This window comes from Triticum dicoccoides, chromosome 1A (assembly GCF_002162155.2).
Source record: "Triticum dicoccoides isolate Atlit2015 ecotype Zavitan chromosome 1A, WEW_v2.0, whole genome shotgun sequence".
Lineage (NCBI taxonomy): Eukaryota > Viridiplantae > Streptophyta > Magnoliopsida > Poales > Poaceae > Triticum > Triticum dicoccoides.
Window position 1 is genome coordinate 234,542,359 of NC_041380.1, and position 14,638 is coordinate 234,556,996.

Here is a 14,638-nt window from a genome sequence, read left to right on the forward strand (position 1 = left end):
GCTTGATGTGCCTTGTCTTCTTGTGAAACCTGGGCTCCTTGGCAAGAGCAATAGCTCCAGTGTTGTCACAGAAGAGCTTGATCGGCCCCGACGCATTGGGTATGACTCCTAGGTCGGTGATGAACTCCTTCACCCAAATTGCTTCATGTGCTGCCTCCGAGGCTGCCATGTACTCCGCTTCACATGTAGATCCCGCCACGACGCTCTGCTTGCAACTGCACCAGCTTACTGCCCCACCATTCAAAATATACACGTATCCGGTTTGTGACTTTGAGTCATCCAGATCTGTGTCGAAGCTAGCATCGACGTAACCCTTTACGACGAGCTCTTCGTCACCTCCATAAATGAGAAACATTTCCTTAGTCCTTTTCAGGTACTTCAGGATATTCTTGACCGCTGTCCAGTGTTCCTTGCCGGGATTACTTTGGTACCTTCCTACCAAACTTACGGCAAGGTTTACATCAGGTCTAGTACACAGCATGGCATACATAATAGAACCTATGGCTGAGGCATAGGGGATGACGCTCATCTCTTCTATATCTTCTGCCGTGGTCGGACATTGAGCTGAGCTCAATTTCACACCTTGTAACACAGGCAAGAACCCCTTCTTAGACTGATCCATATTGTATTTCTTCAATATCTTATCAAGGTATGTGCTTTGTGAAAGACATATGAGGCGTCTTGATCTATCTCTATAGATCTTGATGCCTAATATATATGCAGCTTCTCCAAGGTCCTTCATTGAAAAACTCTTAGTCAAGTAGGCCTTAATGATGTCCAATAATTCTATATCATTTCCCATCAAAAGTATGTCATCTACATATAATATGAGAAATGCTACAGAGCTCCCACTCACTTTCTTGTAAACGCAGGCTTCTCCATAAGTCTGCATAAACCCAAACGCTTTGATCATCTCATCAAAGCGAATGTTCCAACTCCGAGATGCTTGCACCAGCCCATATATCGAGCGTTGGAGCTTGCACACCTTGTTAGCATTCTTAGGATCGACAAAACCTTCCGGCTGCATCATATAAAATTCTTCCTTAAGGAAACCATTAAGGAATGCCGTTTTGACGTCCATTTTCTATATCTCATAATCATAGAATGCGGCAATTGCTAACATGATTTGGACGGACTTTAGCTTCGCTACCAGTGAGAAAGTCTCATCGTAATCAACCCCTTGAACTTGTCGATAACCCTTAGCGACAAGCCGAGCTTTATAGATGGTCACATTACCATCCACGTCTGTCTTCTTCTTAAAGATCCATTTATTTTCTATGGCTCGCCGCTCAATGGGCAAGTCAGTCAAAGTCCATACTTCGTTTTCATACATGGATCCTATCTCGGATTTCATGGCTTCTAGACATTTGTTGGAATCCGGGCCCGCCATCGCTTCTTCATAGTTCGAAGGTTCACCGTTGTCTAACAACATGATTTCCAAGACAGGGTTGCCGTACCACTCTGGTGCGGAACGTGTCCTTGTGGACCTATGAATTTCAGTAGGAGCTTGATCATAAGTATCTTGATCATTATCATTAACTTCCTCTCTAGTCGGTGCAGGCACCTCAAGAACATTTTCTTGAGTTGCGCCATTTTCTGGTTCAAGAGGTAATACTTCATCAAGTTCTACTTTCCTCCCACTTACTTCTTTCAAGAGAAACTCCTTCTCTAGAAAGGATCCATTCTTGGCAACAAAGATCTTGCCTTCGGATCTGAGGTAGAAGGTATACCCAATAGTTTCTTTAGGGTATCCTATGAAGACGCATTTTTCCGACTTGGGTTCGAGCTTTTCAGGTTGAAGTTTCTTGACATAAGCATCGCATCCCCAAACTTTAAGAAACGACAGCTTAGGTTTCTTCCCAAACCATAATTCATACGGTGTCGTCTCAATGGATTTCGACGGAGCCCTATTTAAAGTGAATGCGGCAGTCTCTAAAGCATAGCCCCAAAAAGATAGCGGTAAATCGGTAAGAGACATCATAGATCGCACCATATCTAATAGAGTGCGATTACGACGTTCGGACACACCATTACGCTGAGGTGTTCCAGGCGGCGTGAGCTGTGAAACTATTCCACATTTTCTTAAGTGTGTGCCAAACTCATGACTCAAGTATTCTCCTCCACGATCTGATCGCAGGAACTTGATTTTCCTGTCACGTTGATTCTCAACCTCACTCTAAAATTCCTTGAACTTTTCAAAGGTCTCAGACTTGTGTTTCATTAAGTAGACATACCCATATCTACTCAAGTCATCAGTGAGGGTGAGAACATAATGATAGCCACCGCGAGCCTCAACACTCATTGGACCACACACATCAGTATGTATGATTTCCAACAAGTTGGTTGCTCGCTCCATTATTCCTGAGAACGGAGTCTTGGTCATTTTACCCATGAGACATGGTTCGCACGTGTCAAATGATTCGTAATCAAGAGACTCTAAAAGTCCATCAGCATGGAGCTTCTTCATGCGTTTGACACCTATGTGACCAAGGCGGCAGTGCCACAAGTATGTGGGACTATCATTATCAATCTTACATCTTTTGGTACTCACACTATGAACATGTGTAGTATTACGCCCGAGATTCATTAAGAATAAACCATTCACCATCGGAGCATGACCATAAAACATATCTCTCATATAAATAGAACAACCATTATTCTCGGATTTAAATGAGTAGCCATCTCGAATTAAACGAGATCCTGATACAATGTTCATGCTCAAAGCTGGCACTAAATAACAATTATTAAGGTTTAAAACTAATCCCGAAGGCAAATGTAGAGGTAGCGTGCCGACGGCGATCACATTGACCTTGGAACCATTCCCGACGCGCATCGTCACCTCGTCCTTTGCCAGTCTCCGCTTATTCCGCAGCTCTTGCTTTGAGTTACAAATGTGAGCAACCGCACTGGTATCAAATACCCAGGAGCTACTACGAATACTGGTAAGGTACACATCAATTACATGTATATCACATATACCTTTCGTTTTGCCGGCCTTCTTGTCCGCTAAGTATTTGGGGCAGTTCCGCTTCCAGTGACCACTTCCCTTGCAATAAAAGCACTCAGTCTCGGGCTTGGGTCCATTCTTTGGCTTCTTCCAGGCAGCTTGCTTGCCGGGCGCGGCAACTCCTTGCCGTCCTTCTTGAAGTTCTTCTTACCCTTGCCTTTCTTGAACTTAGTGGTTTTATTCACCATCAACACTTGATGTTCCTTTTTGACTTCTACCTCTGCTGATTTCAGCATTGCAAATACCTCAGGAATGGTCTTTTCCATCCCCTGCATATTGAAGTTCATCACAAAGCTCTTGTAGCTTGGTGGAAGCGACTGGAGGATTCTGTCAATGACCGCGTCATCCGGGAGATTAACCCCCAGCTGAGTCAAGCGGTTATGTAACCCAGACATTGTGAGTATGTGCTCACTGACAGAACTATTTTCCTCCATCTTACAGCTGAAGAACTTGTCGGAGACTTCATATCTCTCGACCCAGGCATGAGCTTGGAAAACCATTTTCAGCTCTTCGAACATCTCGTATGCTTCGTGTCTCTCAAAACGTTTTTGGAGCCCCGGTTCTAAGCCGTAAAGCATGCCGCACTGAACGAGGGAGTAATCATCAGCACGTGTCTGCCAAGCGTTCATAACGTCTTGGTTCTGTGGAACGGGAGGGTCACCTAGCGGTGCTTGTAGGACATAATCTTTCTTGGCAGCTATGAGGATGATCCTTAGGTTCTGGACCCAGTCCGTATAGTTGTTGCCATCGTCTTTCAGCTTGGTTTTCTCTAGGAACGCGTTGAAGTTGAGGACTACGTTGGCCATTTGATCTACAAGACATATTGTAAACATTTTTATACTAAGTTCATGATAATTAAGTTCATCTAATCAAATTATTCAATGAACTCCCACTTAGATAGACATCCCTCCAGTCATCTAAGTATAACATGATCCGAGCTAACTAGGCCGTGTCCGATCATCACGTGAGATGGACTAGTCAACATCGGTGAACATCTTCATGTTGATCGTATCTTCTATACGACTCATGCTCGACCTTTCGGTCTTCTATGTTCCGAGGCCATGTCTGTACATGCTAGGCTCGTCAAGTCAACCTAAGTGTTTGCATGTGTAAATCTGTCTTACACCCGTTGTATGTGAACGTTAGAATCTAACACCCGATCATCACGTGGTGCTTCGAAACAACGTACTGTCGCAATGGTGCACAGTTAGGGGGAACACTTTCTTGAAATTATTATGAGGGATCATCTTATTTACTACCGTCGTTCTAAGTAAACAAGATGCAAAACATGATAAACATCACATGCAATCAAATAATAATAGTGACATGATATGGCCAATATCACATAGCTCCTTTGATCTCCATCTTGGGGCTCCATGATCATCTTGTCACCGGCATGACACCATGATCTCCATCATCATGATCTCCATCATCGTGTCTCCATGAAGTTGCTCGCCAACTATTACTTCTACTACTACGGCTAACGCGTTTAGCAATAAAGTAAAGTAATTTACATGGCGTTTCTCAATGACACGCAGGTCATACAAAAAATAAAGACAACTCCTATGACTCCTGCCGGTTGTCATACTCATCGACATGCAAGTCGTGATTCTTATTACAATAGCATGAACATCTCATACATCACATATATATCATTCATCATTCATCACAACTTTGGCCATATCATATCACAAAGCACTTGCTGCAAAAACAAGTTAGAAGTCCTCTAATTGTTGTTGCAAGTTTTACGTGGCTGAAGTAGGGTTCTAGCAAGAACGTTTTCTTACCTACGTGAAAGCCACAACGTGATTTGTCAACTTCTATTTACCCTTCATAAGGACCCTTTTCATCGAATCCGCTCCAACTAAAGTGGGAGAGACAGACACCCGCCAGCCACCTTATGCAACTAGTGCATGTTAGTCGGTGGAACCGGTCTCACGTAAGCGTACGTGTAAGGTTGGTCCGGGCTGCTTCATCTCACAATACCGTTGAAGCAAGATAAGACTAGTAGCGGCAAGAAAGTTGACAACATCTACGCCCACAACAAATTGTGTTCTACTCGTGCAAAAAAAACTACGCATAGACCTAGCTCATGATGCCACTGTTGGGGAACGTTGCAAAAAACAAAAAATTTCCTACGGTTTCACCAAGATCCATCTAGGAGTTCATCTAGCAATGAGTGATCGGATTGCATCTACATACCTTTGTAGATCACACGCGGAAGCGTTCAAAGAACGGGGATGAGGAAGGTGTACTCGACGTGATTCAAATCACCGGAGATCCTAGCGCCGAACGGACGGCACCTCCGCGTTCAACACATGTACGGTCAGCGTAACGTCTCCTCCTTCTTGATCCAGCAAGGGGGAAGGAGAGGTTGAGGAATATGGCTCCAGCAGCAGCACGACGGCGTGGTGGTGATGGAGCTGCAGTACTCCGGCAGGGCTTCGCCAAGCTCTATGGAGGAGGAGGAGTTGTTGGAGAGGGAGAGGGAGGCACCAAAGATGTGTTATGAGAGGCCCTCCTTTCCCCACTATATATAGGGAGTCCAAGGGGGGGGGGGCGGCCCTAGGAGATCCAATCTCCTAGGGGGGTGCGGCCAAGGGAGGAATCCCTCCTCCCCAAGGCACCTAGGAGGTGCCTTCCCCCTTTGGGACTCTTCCCTTCCTTGAACCCTAGGCGCATGGGCTCTTGGGGCTGGTGCCCTTGGCCCATATAGGCCAAGGCGCACCCCCTACAGCCCATGTGCCCCCCCGGGGCTGGTGGCCCCACCCGGTGGACCCCCGGGACCCTGCCGGTGGTCCCGGTACAATACCGGTGACCCCAAAACTTGTCCCGACGCCCGAAATAGCACTTCCTATATATAATTCTTTGCCTCCGGACCATTCCGGAACTCCTCGTGACGTCCGGGATCTCATCCGGGACTCCGAACAACATTCGGGTTACTGCATATACATATCCCTACAACCCTAGCGTCACCGAACCTTAAGTGTGTAGACCCTACAGGTTCGGGAGACATGTAGACATGACCGAGATCGCTCTCCGGTCAATAACCAACAGCGGGATCTGGATACCCATGTTGGCTCCCACATGCTCCTCGATGATCTCATCGGATGAACCACGATGTCGAGGATTCAAGCAACCCCGTATACAATTCCCTTCGTCAATCGGTATGTTACTTGCCCGAGATCCGATCGTCGGTATCCCAATACCTCGTTCAATCTCGTTACGGGCAAGTCACTTTACTCGTACCATAATGCATGATCCCGTGACCAGACACTTGGTCACTTTGAGCTCATTATGATGATGCATTACCGAGTGGGCCCAGTGATACCTCTCCGTCATACGGAGTGACAAATCCCAGTCTTGATCCGTGTCAACCCAACAGATACTTTCGGAGATACCCGTAGTATACCTTTATAGTCACCCAGTTACGTTGTGACGTTTGGTACACCCAAAGCACTCCTACGGTATCCGGGAGTTACACGATCTCATGTTCTAAGGAAAAGATACTTGACATTGGAAAACTCTAGCAGACGAACTATACGATCTTATGCTATGTTTAGGATTGGGTCTTGTCCATCACATCATTCTCCTAATGATGTGATCTCGTTATCAATGACATCCAATGTCCATAGTCAAGAAACCATGACTATCTGTTGATCAACGAGCTAGTCAACTAGAGGCTTACTAGGGACATGTTGGTGTCTATTATTCACACATGTATTACGATTTCCGGATAACACAATTATAGCATGAATAAAGACAATTATCATGAACAAGGAAATATAATAATAATGCTTTTATTATTGCCTCTAGGGCATATTTCCAACACCATATACCACTTGTATCACCATCTCTTCATCGAACTAGTGCACCTATACAATTTACCATTGTATTGGGTGTGTTGGGGGCACAAGAGACTCTTTGTTATTTGGTTGCAGGGTTGCTTGAGAGAGACCATCTTCATCCTACGCCTCCTACAGATTGATAAACCTTAGGTCATCCACTTGAGGGAAATTTGCTACTGTCCTACAAACCTCTGCACTTGGAGGCCCAACAACGTCTACAAGAAGAAGGTTGTGTAGTAGACATCACGATACTTTGGAGATGGAGATCAAAAGCACAAGAGGATGATGGCCATATCATGTCACATATTTTGATTGCATGTGATGTTTATCTTTTATGCATCTTTTTTTGCTTAGAATAGCGGTAGCATTATAAGATGATCCCTTCACTAAATTTCAAGATATAATTGTTCTCCCCGAGTATGCATCATTGCGAAAGTTTGTCGTTTCGAGACATCACGTGATGATCGGGTGTGATAGACTCTACGTTCACATACATCGGGTGTAAGACAGTTTTGCACATGCAGAATACTTGGGTTAAAATTGACGAGCCTATCATGTACAGGCATGGTCTCGGAACACGATACCGAAAGGTCGAACGTGAGTCCTATAGTAGATATGATCAACCTAGCGATGTTCACCATTGATGACTACCCCATCTCACATGATGATCGGACATGGGCTAGTTGATTTGAATCACGTATCACTTAGATAACTTGAGGGATGTTTATTTAAGTGGCAGTTCATTAGTAATTTGATTAATTGAACTTTAATTTATCATGAACTTAGTCATGATAGTATTTGCAAATTATATTGTAGATCAATAGCTCGTGTTGTAGCTCCCCTATGTTTTTGATAAGTTCCTAGAGAAAACTAAGTTGAAAGATGATAGTAGCAATGATGCGGACTGGGTCCGTGATCTGAGGATTATCCTCATTGCTACAAAAAAGAATTATGTCCTTGATGCACCGCTAGGTGACAGACCTATTAAGGAGCAGATGCAGAAGTTATGAATGTTTGGCAAGCTTGATAAGATGACTACTTAATAGTTTAGTGCGCTATGTTTTACGGCTTAGAAGCGGGACTTCAGAAATGTTTTGAACGCCACAGAGCATATGAGATATTCAAAGAGCTGAAATTGGTATTTCAGCCTCATGCCCGTGTCGAGAGGTATGAGACCTTTTACAAGTACTTTGCCTACAAGATGGAGGAGAATATCTCAGCTAGTGAGCATGTGCTTAGAATGTCTGTGTAGCGCCCAAGATGTGATTCTATCCCAATCACGTGATGAACTCGTGATTGGAGCACAACCGCATTTCAAGCGCATAGCAAGGTGGATATCATTACAACATACCATGTACTGAATAGATGAGAATACAAGATACAGGCTTACACTCGCCACAAGTTACATCATTCATATAACAATACATCAATACATCGCAACCATCATACAGAAGAGCAGGATCCGACTAGGATGAAATCAAACGAAAAATAGGAACGGCATCCACCCTACTAATTCCAGGTTCCCACGACCCGGAACCTATCCCTTGACCAAAGAATAAGAAGCAGGAGAACTCCAAACAAGCAAGGATCGCACTTGCGTCAGATCATCGCATTACCTGTACCTGCAACTATTGTTGTAGTAATCTGTGATCCACGAGGACTCAGTAATCCCATTACCATGGGTATCAAGACTAGCAAAGCTTAATGGGTACGGAAGGGGTAAAGTGGTGAGGTTGCAGCAGTGACTAAGCAAAGTATGTTGGCTAACTTACAAATACAAGAGTAAGATGGGAAACTACGCAATCGGCCGCAAACTAGTAACAATCAATAAGTGATCCTAAACTACTTACGTTGAAACATAACCCAACCGTGTTCTCCTCTCGAACTTCCCTGAAAGGAGACAATCTTGTTTACACAATGCGGTAGGTGTGTTTTAGTTGAGTTTACTTCAAGTCCTCTACAACCGGATATTAACAAATTCCCATCTGCCACATAACCGCGGGCACGACTCTCAAAAGTTTAAACCCTGCAGGGGTGTCCCAACTTAGCCCATGACAAGCTCATGATCCGCGGAAACAATCCTCCATCGCGGGACCCTCCGATTAGACTCGGAATCCCAGTGCACAAGTTATTTCGACAATGGTAAAACAAGTCTAGCAAAACCTACCCATGCACCAACCTAGCCTGATAGGAGTTGTGCGGTCTCATTCTCAGGGTACACCGGATGGGCGAAACGTACATGTATATACCAAATATCCCAAGTTGCTAAGGGGCGGCCTTGCACGGTGCTCTAGTTTGGATCAACACTCATGTGGAGCACTGGCCCGAGGGTTGAATTAAGTCCATGGGGTCCGACAAGTCCCTATGCGAGTTTTAGTTGTTATTAGGCAAATGTTAAAACCAATGTTGGGCCTTGCTGGAAGAGTTTTATTCAAAGCGAACTGTCAAGAGGGTCCCATACCCCTCATCGTGTTAGGGATGCAAAATCAAGAAACATAACACCGGTATGACGAAAACTAGGGCGGCAAGAGTGGAACAAAACACCAGGCATAAGGCCGATCCTTCCACCGTTTACCAAGTATATAGATGCATTAATTAAATAAGACATATTGTGATATTCCATGATGTCCATGATATCCATGTCCCAACATGGAACAACCTGCAACTAACAACGCTATAAGAGGGGCCGAGCAAAGCGGTAACATAGTCAAACAACGGTTTGCTAGGAAGGATGAAAAGGTTAGAAGCTGTTTCATGGCATATTGGGAGGTTTGATAAACAAGTGGTAGGTAGCGCGACATAGCGATAACATCAAGACAAGTAGCATAGCAAAGATAGTAGTGAGATCCAAGGTGACGGTCATCTTGTCTGAAATACCACTAGGAAGAAGAACGGGTCCATGAAGAAGACGAGCCAACGTAGTCGAAAAGATCCTCACAATCGCAACGTTAGCAGAACTATTGAGATGAAGCACAACCGGAAAGAAGCAAACAACATGGTAAACCAACAAGCATAGTCATGGCATGATGCGCAATCAAGTATGATGCATGTCCGGCTTAATGAGTCATGGCATGGTAATGTGCACAAACAATACTACAAGTTAAGTGGAGCTCAATATGCAACGAGTTGCATATTGAGGAAACACCACATTCATTTATTTAGTTAAATCTCGTTTATGTACACAAGAATATTAAATGTTGGTTAACATGGCAAGAGGGTGAGCATAATAAAACTACCTATCTAGGCAATTTAAATGAGGCCGGAAACAACAAACAAAAATTCTGGAAAATCCCCATGTGCATATTTTTGATTTGGTACTGTTCTGCCCTAAACCATAATTTATTGTTGTTAAACATACAAAGTAATGCCATCATGTTAAGCTATGCATTTTTCTACCCCATTTACATATCAAGTTTATTTAAAACAGAGTTACGGTTATTTAGTTAGGAAATAAATCTTTTTAACATGGCATTTGAGCAAATTTAAACAAACAACATTTTAAACAATTTTAACATGGATGAAAGTGGCATATTATGAAACTAGATGAAATTCTAAGCATTTTTCATATATAATTTGTTTTAATCCGATGCATGGTTAAATGATTATTATATGCATGAACATGAGGGTGTTTTCTGAAAGTATGCCAGCAGTGGATAAATAGCAAAAACATTCCGCAAAAAAAATGTGTCTCGGGCCGAATCTGGCCGGCCCAAAAGTGCACAGGGGGTGGGGCTGCTCACCAGGCCTCATGGGCCGGTTGGTGGAGGAGGCCGGCTGGAGCCGGTGGCTACAGGCCCAGGCGCTGGGGTGGAATGGTCAACGCAGACGAGCGGCAGGGGATCGAGCTCGTGCTCGACAGAAAGCAGCGACGGCGCAGGGACACATGGGGCTCCGGCGAGCGGCGGAATGGCGCGGCTCCGGCAGGGCTAGAAGGTCGGGAGGCGCGGGGAGGACCGGGAACGATGGAGATGGCCGGAGATGGCAAGGACGAAGGCGAAGAGGAGGCAGGAGCACTAGCAGGGGGTCGCGAGGCAGACCATGAGTGGCGACGCAGGGACTTGGAGCTTGGTGCCTCGCCTCGCTGGAAGACGAACGGGATGGTGGCGACATGCGTTGCTGGTGGTGCCCGACGGCGAAGGGAGCTCCGATGGTGCTGCTGCTTGCGGCGGCTGTCCATAGACGGGCAACGGCGGCTGCTGGGGTGAAGACGACGGTGGCTGCGGGGTCTATGCTCGGTGCAGAGCGACGGCACGAGGACGACCTGAGAATGCCGGCGAGCTTGTTCGGGGGTCCAGGACGGGACCTCCTGTGAGGTGTTGGGAACGCCGGCGGGCGAAGCGGTGGGGCCTGCTCCGGCGAGATGCACCTCGAGTGGCGCGGTAGTAGCACGGCTCGGCGGCGCTACAGAATCAGGCGGGGATGGGCGCGAGTAGGCAAGCTCCGGCCGGATTCGGATGGTGGCGCGGGGAAGCGGCTCGGGCAGGGGAGTTCATCAGGGGAGGCCATGGGAGGTGCACGGGAGTGCTTTTGCAGGGAGCAAAGGAGAAGCTCGGGGCTGCTGGTTCGAACGCCGGTGGTGGACGGGAGCGACGACCCAGGAGCTAGAGGACGAGGTAGGAGGAGCTTTGGGGGCTGCAGATGCGGCGAGGACCGAACAGGGGAGGAGGCAGAGCTGATTGGTGGTTGGATGGATCGGTGGTGAGTGGCCGATGGATGAATTCGAGGAGAGGTGGAGGATTGGCTGCGGGATCAGGATGGATACCGAGGAAGAGAGTGGCGGCGGCGGCAGGGAGGATGGGACATTGATCCTAAAATTTAGGGTTAGGGTCTATTCATAGGAAGGGCTAGATTTGGGACTATTAGGTCCCTCCGATTAAATCGGATGGTCGAGAATAAATATGTTAGGGAGTCCAATAAATAAAACGAAGATATTTTAGGGACGTTTGGGGATGATCCGGACCCAACGGACACAACTGCCCGGGTCGGGTTCGGGACAGCTTTCGGACTCGCGTGAGGGGCTTGACAAAAGGCCATGGAGACAAGGGGGTTTGATGGGCTTAGAGAAGAGAGAGAAGAGAACGGCGGTCACGGTCAAGAGGGAAGTGAAAATCCGATTGGTCTAGAACAGTCAACGAAGGCAAAGCGGTCAAGAGGGAAGGTGAAGAAGGCAAAGGGAGAAACGTCAATGACGAACGAATGCAAGTTTTTTTTAAATGACGGCAACAAAGTGCCGTGCATTGCAAATGATGCAATGATGAAATGCAACAAACAATTAATTAACACAGCTGACATGCAAAACATGAAAGGCATCTAGAGCGTCGGTCTTGGGGCGTCACAACTTTCCTCCACTTACAATTGATCTCGCCCCGAGATCTAGTGATGGCACCGGAGAGAAGGTGGAAGAGCAAGAGGTAAAAAAGAGTGAAACCAATGAACCTCGAAAGGTTGAAAAACTTTAAAGAAAGAATACAACAATGATGAACAAAGTTGAAAACACTCCATTAGAAAATAGGAACAAGGAACATTACGAGAACCTAGAGGTTAAGTGACTATATAGATATTTAAACCACTCAGGTTAAAACAAGATAGAGAAGGAATAAGAATGATATAATTTGGACAACACTCCGACTATAAGTGGAAGGAATTGAACATGAACTTGACAAGATGAGAGGATACTTGATGAAATCAACAACACACTGCCTCCAGAACTATTGAAAGAATGGCACAAGGGGTAAGAAAGATTTCAGACATCACTCCGGTTGAGAAGGGAGGTAAAACTTGATAAGATGAGAGAACTTGAATGGAGGACACGACACTCTGGTTGAATGGATAATCAAAGGAAATAACATGATCTTTGACAAAAATGGGATGATGGGTCAAAGAGTGCAACATCACAATGCCTCCGGAATGAAAAAAATAGGAGCTAGATCGTTAGGAAGAAAGAAAGTAGAAGAAAATGATAACTTCTACCACCAATGAATTTGAAAGCATCCTTAGAAAGAAGGATTGAATGGAGTTGTTGAAAATTAAACAACAAAAGAATAAGGTTGTTGTGGGCTTATGGAAAACGTCTCAAAATTATGAGGTGAAATTCTTCCACTAACGGAAAGATTCGATTGGATTGATATCAACAAGGAGATGAAAACTTATTTCACCGGGAGGATAAATGAAGAACTTGGGTCATTTATAAGCACCATAAATAGCAACAATCCTTTGGGAAAGCTTTAGGTGAAATATAACCCAAGATGACTCTAATGAAGAGATTGATGGGTTGCAAAGGATCTCCTAAACAAAGAGAGAATGATGGGTTTAAATATCTCATTCTTAACAATTTTTGAATCATGAAACACGAAAGGAAATTGTCAAGAATGACATAACACCACCTCAAATGATAAGGTAGAAAGAATTGCACTTTGGAAGGCAAGATGAAGAATGCTTGAACTCCTCAAACAAAACATGTGTTGGGCACCATGTTTATTTTAGAGTATAGCTTGGTGGATCTTAGCTCCGAGAGAAATCTTCAAGAACAATTTAGGAATGAAAGGAATCATTAACGAACCACCATGTTGAGCCTTCGTAAGAACTCCGGTAATAAAAGAATGATCAAACGAAAGGAAAGCTGAAAGAACTCCGGTAATAAAAGGATGATAGAAAGAAAGAGAAGTTGAAAACACAAGGTGAATCCTTGCAATGATTTAGATGGAGCTTCACACAAGTTAACTAAGAGAACTTGGAACTCCGGAAAAGAAGGATGAACAACTTGAAACCGAGAAGTTATTCCGCACGAACAAACTCCGAAGGAAGGGATCAGACAGTTGGATGGTACAAGAATAAGAATTATGTTATACCTATCCTTCATCAAATTAAATTAATGACAGCCAATGTATTTGGCAAAGTACTTATTCTCATTGAAAAAGGATTGAAGAGAGATATGGCACAAACTTGGGAAAATCTTCATGAACCACCGGTAGGATTGGAAAGAACGAATGAATTGATATGATAACCAAGGAAGAGAACTCTTGAACGAACCACCATAAGAATTGAAAATGAACATAGCAAAGGCACAATTCACCGGGAAGAATTAGAAAACGAATAAAGATACTTGACAGAATTTAGATACATGAGAACGAATAGATCACGAGTGCCTAGAGAATACTTGAACGATGCACCGGAACAACTGGGGAACGATAGCTGAAAACTTTGAATGAAGAGAATCTTCAGAGATGATGGCCTTCAGATGATCGAGAAAGGAAAGCAACTCCTGAAATGCTCCGGATGGGTATGAAAATAATTTGTCACAATCAAAACCTATTTGAGAGGATGGCATCAAGCTTGAACTACAAATCTTGAAGAGAACGGATAAGGATTTAAGATAAACTCTTCTTCACTCTTCAAAAGCTGAACATGGCGATGATAAATACCACCATAAATTGTTGAGCCACTCCGGAACAATGATGAATAGAAAGGTTGACCCAACAATGAAAAGAATTGGAAAGTGGTCTTGAAGAAGGCATATGACTGATGAAACTTCATTCTTACGTCAAGATTTGAAAAGAATTTGAGAATAACTCCAGAAAAATTAGAAGAGTCAGGTAAGATCCTGGGAAAAGACCTGTGGGTTATGGGCCCACTAAAAAACACCGTTGGAAATTGTTGCTTGAAAGAGAGATTGCACTGGTTGAATTAAATGGCTCAAATGAGATAACAACCTCAAAATAAGTTGAATGGATTAAGAATGGAAACACGGATCTTCTGAGATATCTTCAGCACTCCGGATACAAGT